This window comes from Callorhinchus milii, unplaced genomic scaffold (assembly GCF_018977255.1).
Source record: "Callorhinchus milii isolate IMCB2004 unplaced genomic scaffold, IMCB_Cmil_1.0 Scaffold1, whole genome shotgun sequence".
Classification (NCBI taxonomy): Eukaryota; Metazoa; Chordata; class Chondrichthyes; order Chimaeriformes; family Callorhinchidae; genus Callorhinchus; species Callorhinchus milii.
The window spans coordinates 28,937,322-28,946,217 of record NW_024704742.1 but is presented as its reverse complement, the minus strand read 5'-3'; the positions used below and the strand labels follow the sequence as shown (position 1 = coordinate 28,946,217).

Below are 8,896 nucleotides of genomic sequence, written 5' to 3'. Positions count from 1 at the left end.
CGGTGGAGGAGGAGGAGGAGGGAGAGGGAGGAAGGAGGGAGGAGGAGGAGGAGGGAGGAGGAGGGAGGCAGTGGGTTTCTTTCTGCCTTTCAATGTTAACTGATTCACCAAACGTGGTCTTCTTTGATGTTTTTTTTCTGTGTCTGTCTGTCTGTCTGTCTGTGTCTGTCTGTGTGTCAGTTTGTGTGTCAGTCTGTCTGTGTCTGTCTGTCTGTCTGTCTGTCTGTCTGTCTGTCTGTCTGTCTGTCTGTGTCTGTCTGTGTGTCAGTTTGTGTGTCAGTCTGTCTGTGTCTGTCTGTCTGTCTGTCTGTGTGTCTGTCTGTGTCTGTCTGTGTGTCAGTTTGTGTGTCAGTCTGTCTGTGTCTGTCTGTCTGTCTGTGTCTGTCTGTGTGTCAGTCTGTGTGTCTGTCACTGACTGATCTCAAGCCCTGGATTTTTGCTTTGCCTTCAGTGAGTGAAGTGAGTGAAGTGAGTGAGTGAGTCCCTGTGTGTGTGGTGGTGGTGGTGCTGGTGTGTGTTTTAAGTTGGATTGTATCTGATGTCCATCTCACCTGTTGCTGCCTCATGTGTGCGAGACTGCACTGACTGCTGTTTGGAAACCTCCTCAAAGTACTGAGCAGGTCCCGCCCGCTCCTGTGTTCACCTCCAGGCAAACAAAAACTTGGGCTCATGCGACTTACTTGGGATCTCTTGCATCATCCATAGAAGAACGACCTGCACTGAACACTCAACACTTGACCAGATCTGTATCGTTAGAGCAACCTCAGACCTCTTTAACAAACTTCCACTCTCTCCACACACACACACACACCACACACCACACACACCACACACCACACACACCACAGACACTAAAAAAACACATCCCCATGAATATAAAACACGAGAGAATAAATCTCAACCCACAGAAGTACAAATTCATTGCCTAAGGGGAAGGAATTCGCACATTGCATCGATTTTGTTTTCACATTTTGGTTCCTGTCTTAATGAAACAGAAGTGTTTTGGCAATTTGTTTTTGTTTTATCTGAGTGCATTTTTAGCCTTTGCTGACCAAGCATGAGCCTAGTGTGTTTTGATGCTTTAAACATTGTTGGCGAAAAAAATCTTGATCAATCTTTTAATCGACAATGGTGAATTTCCATCTTAATCCATAAAATAATAATAATAATAATGCTTGCATTTGATATAGAGCCTCTCGTGTTGCCGAGACATCTCAAAACGCTTCACAGGATATACTGTAAAGTAGAGTGACTGTGTATTTTGTGTGGGAGATGCAGCAGCCAGCTGTGCACAGCAATGTCTTTTATTTATTTTAACTAAAATCCATTTATTGTCAGCTGTGCCTGGCTCAAAATATCCCCTGTGCCACAACTTGTCCAGCTTGGATGCCTAGTTAGCTGTGTAAAGTACTTTGAGATGTTCTCCCGACACAATAATAATAATCATCTTTGCATTTGATATAGCACTTCAGCACGTTTTCAATATGTCTCAAAGAGCTTCACAGAATAAACTGTAAAGTGAATTTGCCTGGATATTATGTGGGCAAAATGCGGCAGCCAATTGCACACAGCAGTGTCCTACAAACAGTCGTGGATTGAGTGACCACATTTTTTTTGGAAGGAATTATTATCCACAGAAAAGCGATCCACCAGTCAACTAAAAACTGGGTTGCTACTTACTGCTGGGTACGCAGAGGTGTGTGGAGTAAGGAAACTTCCCCAACAAGTCGCCTGTCAGGGAATCAAACCCAGGTCCTCTCGTTGCAAGGCGAGTGCTCTAACCACTGAGCTACAGGGCTCAATGAATGTCAATTGTTGTCGTTGTTGTCATGTCTGAATGTTATTGTGGAGTGCAAGCAAATCTGTTGGAATTCCACAAGTTGCGTCAAATAGTGGAATATGTGTGGATAACTTAACCCAGCACTATTCAGAATGTAGCTAGCATTTATATTTACCTGTACATAAAAACATGTTGGCACAGAAAAAGGCCATTGAACCTTAGACTCAACCCTGATTGTAGTTCTCAACGTCACTATCTCATAACATCCCTCAAACACTTCTCTGTTCAAGAGCCCGTCTTGCTGCCGCTTGAGTGCCGTTAGTAATTTTGTTTTGGAGCGATTATTATTAGGCATATATGATCCTAAGCTAGGAAAAGTAGTAAACATTGAGGAGAATAGTAGCAGACTGCATAGGGACATAGACAGATTGGTAAAATGGGCAGACACATGGCAGATAAAGTTTAATGTAGAGAAATGCAAAGGGATGATTTTGGGAGGAAGTCTGAGGAGAGGCAAAATAAGCTAGAAAAAATGGTAAAATGTTAAAGGGGCTCAAGCAACAGAGAGATCTGGGGTTTATACAAGTAAATCTTTGAAGGTGGCAGGACAGGTAGATAAAGCTGTTAAGAAAGCATATGGGATATTAGGCTTTATAAATAGGGGCATAGAATACAAAAGTCAGGAACTTATGATGAACCTTTATAAAACACTGGTTAGACCTCAGTTAGAGTACTGTGTTCAGTTCTGGGCACCACACCTTAGGAAGGCTGTCAAGGCATTGGAGAGGGTGAAAAGGAGATTTACCAGAATGCGACCAGGAATGAGGGACTTCAGTTATTAGGAGAAGCTCGGATTATTCTCCTTGGAGCAAAGAAGGTTAAGAGGAGACTTAATAGAAGTTTTCAAAATTATGAGGGGATTCGATAGGGTGAACAAGGAGAAACTATTTCCACTAGCAGGTGGGTCGGTAATCTGAGAACTCTGATTTAAAATAGCTGTTAAAAGAAACAGAGGGGAGGTGAGGAGAAATTTTTTCACAGCGAGTTGTTCAGATCTGGAATGCATTGCCTGAAAGGGTGATGAAAGCCGATTCAATAACAACTTTTAAGAGAGAAGTAGATAATTATTTGGGAAGGACAAGTTTGCAGGTCTATGGGGAGAGCGCGGGAGAATGGGTTTGATTTGGATAGCTCTTTTTCAAAGAACCGGCACAGACATGATTGCCCGAATGGCCTCCTTCTGTGCTGTATAGTTGTATGATTCTATGATAGTGAACAATTTGCCAGATCAACCTTATGAATCCCTTTCATAATCTTCAAAACTTCAATCAGGTCAGTCAGCAGTCACCCCTGTCCTAAAGAAACAAGCCCGACTTCCATGAGTTTTCTTTATAACTTAGATTCCCTTTGATGTCTTGGTTTCTGACCAAGTGATTTATATAATAACATACAGCAAACATTTTTGATGAACACTATCCTTTTGCTTATATAAACTTTCAAATTTTCATTGCTTGTTTTTAAGCACGCAGCTGTCTTCTTTGGCAATTTTGAGGATAAGCTCCTGAATTTAGCAACTAAATTATTGCAGAACATTAGAACCAGAGAAAATTACAACACATACAAAGGTCATTCATCTCATTGTGTCTGTGCTGACTCTTTTAAGAGCAATCCGTTCAGTACTATTTAAGATAATTAGTAAACAAGCAAATGGGAAGGTTAGAAGAATTTTTTTTCACCCAGAGTAATTAGGATATGGAATGTCCTACTGGGAACGGTGGTTGAAGCAGAATTCATATTAGTTTTAAAAGAAGGGAGTAAACTATGGGTGTATGGGGAAAGGACAGATACATGGGAAACAGAAAAATGATAAGTAAACAGGACTATGCTATAATTTTTTGCGGTTCATATGAAATCACATTGGCACAATTTTGGAATATGTTAAACCTATTGTCATCCTTGTATATTCTTTTCAATTTGCTTTAGATAGAAGCAGTATACTCCCACTTTCCCAAATGTTCAGAGTACATTTATGCTAGGCCTGCAGAATGAGTTTGTATGTTTGCAGAATGGAGAGAACAATGACCGTTTGTGTTTCACACAATGGGAACCTCCAGTTAAAATGAGATGACACAGTAAAGTCAGACCGGGCTGTCATTCATATTGCAACATGACAATACCATCCATAATTGAATGGGTACCATACTGACAACCTATGCGGTATGCAAATGATGGGCAAAATAAAGACACTAGTCGTGACTGCTTTTTGTCCTTTGTCAAGCTGCCATTCATTCATTGTTGCATCAGAAGGTTGTAGGTTCAAACCCCATCAGGACTGGAGCTGGTAGTCTAGGCTGACATTCTAGCGCAGTATTAGGGGAGAAGTGAGTTGCCAGAGGTGCCATTGTTCAGATGGGATGTTAAACAGAGGTCCCATTTGCCTGTTCATTACCTAGACTTGAAAGATTCCATGGCTCTATTTGAAAAAGAGAAGGGAATTTACCTTCCTGTCTTACAATCCCCCCAGATAAAATTGATTATTCTCATTGCTGTTTTGAGGACCTTGCTGTGTGCAGAATGTCTGCCGTATTTACTTAGAATAAACTACACCTGTCTGTGTCATTTTCACTGCACCTTCCAAAGTAGCATTGAACTGAATTCACTCAAATAGGGCAAGAGTGCTACCAACTGTGCCAAGCTGACAGCTAAATTACTACTCAGTTACTATCTGTGACGCATTTCAATATAATAGGTGCTGTATGAAATGCAAAGTTTACTTATTTATAAAAGTCCAAATATCCCAAATACCCCAACGTCTCCACAATCCCGCTTTCCCAATACTTCTCTGATAGTGAGGAAAACCATCTGATGGTATTGTGTCCTTCCACTCATACCGGCGTTGGCAGTATTAGCCTTCATGGCTGCACACTCAACCTCACTAAGCAGTCAGGAACCGGGGTGTCTTGTTTGACCCTGAACTGTCCTTTCTCCCCCACATCTGCACCATGACCGGCACTGCCTACCACCATTTCCGCAACATTGCCAGACTCCACCACTGCCTCACCCCTCAGGCTGCCAAACCCTCACCCATGCATTCGTCACCTCAAGGCTTGATTACGGGAACTATCTCCTCATCGGCCTTCCCAACTCTTCCCTTCACAAGTTGCAGATCATCCAAAACTCTGCAGCTCATGTATTCTCACACACCAGGCTCCATGACCCCATCACTCCCACCCTCGCCCGACTCCACTGGCTCTCCATCCCCCAGAGGATCGAGTTCAAGATCCTCGTCCTCACCTTTAAGGCCATCCATGGCCTTGCCCCCTCCGACCTCTCTGGCCTGCTGACTCCCTACCAACCTGCCCGCTCCCTCCATTCATCAAGCTCTGGCCTGCTCCATGTCTCCTGCCCTATCCGCCCTACCATCGGTATATTTCAGCCTCTCTGCCCCCACACTCTGGAACTCCATCCCACGGTCCCTTTGCCTTGTTTCCTCCCTTGCCTCCTTCAAGGCTGGTCTCAAAACCCTTCTCTTCGACTCCCTCCCACATCGGTGCCTCCCCTTACTCCTACACCACCTCTCCCCCATGCTTGGGCCCTGACCTCTGACTGTTCAGCGCTTTGGGACGTCCTCCCGACGTGAAAGGCGCTCTATAAATGTAATATTGTTGTTGTTTGTTGTACCCATGCCTCTGCTGGCAATTTTATTCCCACCAGTAGAGAAAATAGTTTCTGATCCTGTTGATTCATTCTTGACATTAAGAAATTCAAAGCAGTCCAAAGGATACATTTTTCTGCCTTTAATATGAATCTTTTTAGCATTGGCTTTGCATCTGTTGTGTAGCCACTGTAATTGCTAAGGTGCTCTCACACTTGATCAAAAATACGGTGAGACACACTGGCAAATTTCATAAGTAGGACCAATTACTTAACACACCTTGTGTTAAGATTGACATAAAGACATAAAGATTGAACTACACCCAAAATGTTTCCATTCATTCCCCAACCAGTTCCGATATTTGTTCTGGCACTAACAAAAATAGGCCAGATGCACACTATGATTGGGAATTCGTCTGGTTTGCTTGTCCAGGTGATGTTAAGGATCCCATGGTGCTATCCAAAAAGAGAAGGGATTTTCTCCAGGTGTCCTAGTAAACAATCTTCCAGATAAAATGGCTCATTCATAACTTGGCTATTTATGGGACATTGCTATGTTTTACTGGATTTACCATAAAGTGTAATGATTGCGCATTTAGTAGGCCAATTTGCACACAGCAATGTCCCACCAACATCCATGACCAGTTTGACAAGAGCCAAGGTTCAGGGAGCCCAGTTTGAAGAGTTTAACCATCTAAAACCGCAAAACCTCCTATTGAAAGCAGTGTCTGGCAAGCTTTCCACGGCTTGTCCAGTTAGGACCACTCTACTCATTATGTTTGTGTTTGCATGATTAACAGGAGATGATGGGAAAAATCCCTGCTCCTCCTCACTGGTCTGCTCCTCCAAGTCCTACTGATGAGTCACACTGGCTGGTCTGTCATCAGCACCACCCTGTCAACACGCTTGGCACAGGAACTGGACTCCTGAGACTGCAACCGACTCATTAGCAATGTGCTGTTGCCAAGCACATCACTTTGGAGAAGGCTCAAGTCCAAGAGACCCAGTTTACCTCTCCCCAAGAAGGATGGTCAGGTTAATGTGAAATACTCCTCCACTGTACACTGCAGGATCAGCCAAGACTGTGAGATTGAGGTTCTGATATGCAACTTGAACACACCACCTTTTGACCTAGAGATGGGAGTGCTACCAACCAGGCCAAATTGTCAGATTTTCATTATAATTTTACCATGAACTTTAATAGTATGCATTCAATAGTATGTTACTAAAATTGTCATTGCAGTCAGCACATATTATCAAAAGTTGAGCCAAGAGTAAAATTAAGTGAGAGTAGACAGAAAGAGTAAGCAAAGCAAAGCAAAATGAGATTGGTTCAAGGTCAAGTTCTACAAGTTCAAGGTCTCTGGGACATGACAAATATTCTTTGTGTTTTGGTCATCTTCCTTCCTTCGGGTGCCAAGCCAGGATTATCACGTGCTTTTGGACGTCTTCTCTATATGAAAAAAGCTTCATGAATGTAAATTTATATTGCTTTGTATATATAAGACCTGAAATTAAATGGTAAAGTCATTGGTGTTAATGGCAGGATTCAGAGTCAAATTTGGAGTCACTGTAGTATCATTTTTTTGTGTGGTGTTACCAAACCTTAAAAACCTTAATTGGCTCTCATTAATGGGTGAGGTTCAAACCACTGTCAGATTTGTAATTGCTGTCATTCAAGTCTGTTTTAAGACCATTGCTGAAATACCATTAATGCATTTGGGGTAAACATGTTACATTCTACTATTAGTAGGAAGCAACTAGCTCTCTAGCTCTTCAAAATCACTGAACAACAAACCACTCATATCCTTTTCTTGACTGGATGGCCTTTCTGCTAGAATTAATTTAAAGGATACTTGGTTCTCATAAAGAGATTGAGAATTTCTTTTAAGAGATGTGGAGTCACTTAACTGTTGCGTTGTTGCCATATCGTTGTCTTAACACTATGATGATGCCAAACCATTCATCCCTGCTGCAGCCTCCAATGGAATTTTGTTTGTGATTTCTGCCTGTTAAACAACAGAAACGGGGATTGTGAAATAATCTGGGAATTAGTTTCCTTATCTCATGGCATCTGCCGCCATCACTAAGGTAGTGCATGTTCTCCCATCTTTACTTCCTGACATTATCCTTTGAAATATTTGAACACAAATAAACTGGCGTATAAAAACACCAAACTGACATGAGCTATTTTATCCCTCAGTCAATTTCAGTGATTTTTACCGAAAAATTATGTTAAGTGAGTATATAACATCCTGTTTTGTCAAATCATTTATTTTGGCTTAATGTGCACATGTCTTATGTAATGAAATGCAGACATCTTGTATCAAGCAACTCACACATATCTATTTTCAATTGACAAGTCCAGATTTAATGCTAACTCTTTATAAAACACTCAGCTTTGTTCATTTACTTCCAGCCTCTGTGGACGTATTTCTGTTTTTCTCGATCCTTATAGACAGCTTCCTCTCTCAGCCATGTTTCTGTGATTATCATATTATCCACTTTTATTAGCTGCATAATTTGAACCCTAAAAGCTTATTTCTGATTGTCTTTGCGTTCATGTGAGACAATCAGAAATAAACATTTTCCCAAAAGAAATACATTACACTTTACAGTGAATCTTTTGAGGTGCTTTGGGACACCCTCCCCATGTGAAAGATGCTAAGTCAAATGCAAGGATTTATTTTCACAATTAAATTAGTTTTAATATTGTTGCAGACAGACATACAGAGTCAAAAAAATGTTTTTAGTGCACAACACTAATGTGTGTGTATATACGTGTGTGTATGTTTATTTCTTTATTTTTGCCCTTTGCTTTAAATCTCCTGAGGGAAGTGTACTGTTCCTGGAGGCACTGCAAAACCAGGTTGATGAGTGGAGTGGTTGCAACAAACCCCTATTTCATCTCTCTGTTGTGAAAATCAATTCAATATATGGTCGCAGATAGGGGACATTTCAGCTATTAAACTGATAAGAACAGATATTTTACCAAAATATATATACATGTAATCCAAAGATTATTTATTATTATATTTGATTTTATCCTTCAACTTTCCTTGCCCCCTTTGTTACCATTGTATTTTTGCCCTCCCCTCACCCTGAACTCCAACCTCTCCCATGCCACCTGATCTGCTGCAAGCTTTAGCTTTAGCTTATCTTTTAAAGAATCCGCTTTCCTCTTCAAATCCACTTTAAATGCATTGTAACCACTGCATTTATATTTTGTGCGAACAGCTTAGCTTTCCGTCTAATTATGCGCAAGCCATCCTTCCCGTAAAAGTTCCTTATGCCTAAAAAAATCCGCAGTTATATTATAAATTCAATTCTGTCTTGTGCACACCATTTACCTAATCACTCACTGAAGTCAATTACTCTGTTCATTCTTTCCAAGTCATCAGATAAAACTGGAAGCAACTCAGATACTATCAGGTTTGCCTTAAACCTGTCCTCCGACCCTTC

The 8,896-nt window shown here is 41.4% G+C and overlaps 1 pseudogene; it reads right to left on the bottom strand.

Moving 5' to 3' along the window:
* Positions 1-8,266: 8,266 nt before the first annotated feature.
* Positions 8,267-8,447, bottom strand: LOC121850754 (annotated as a pseudogene).
* Between the last annotated feature and the right edge of the window lie 449 nt (positions 8,448-8,896).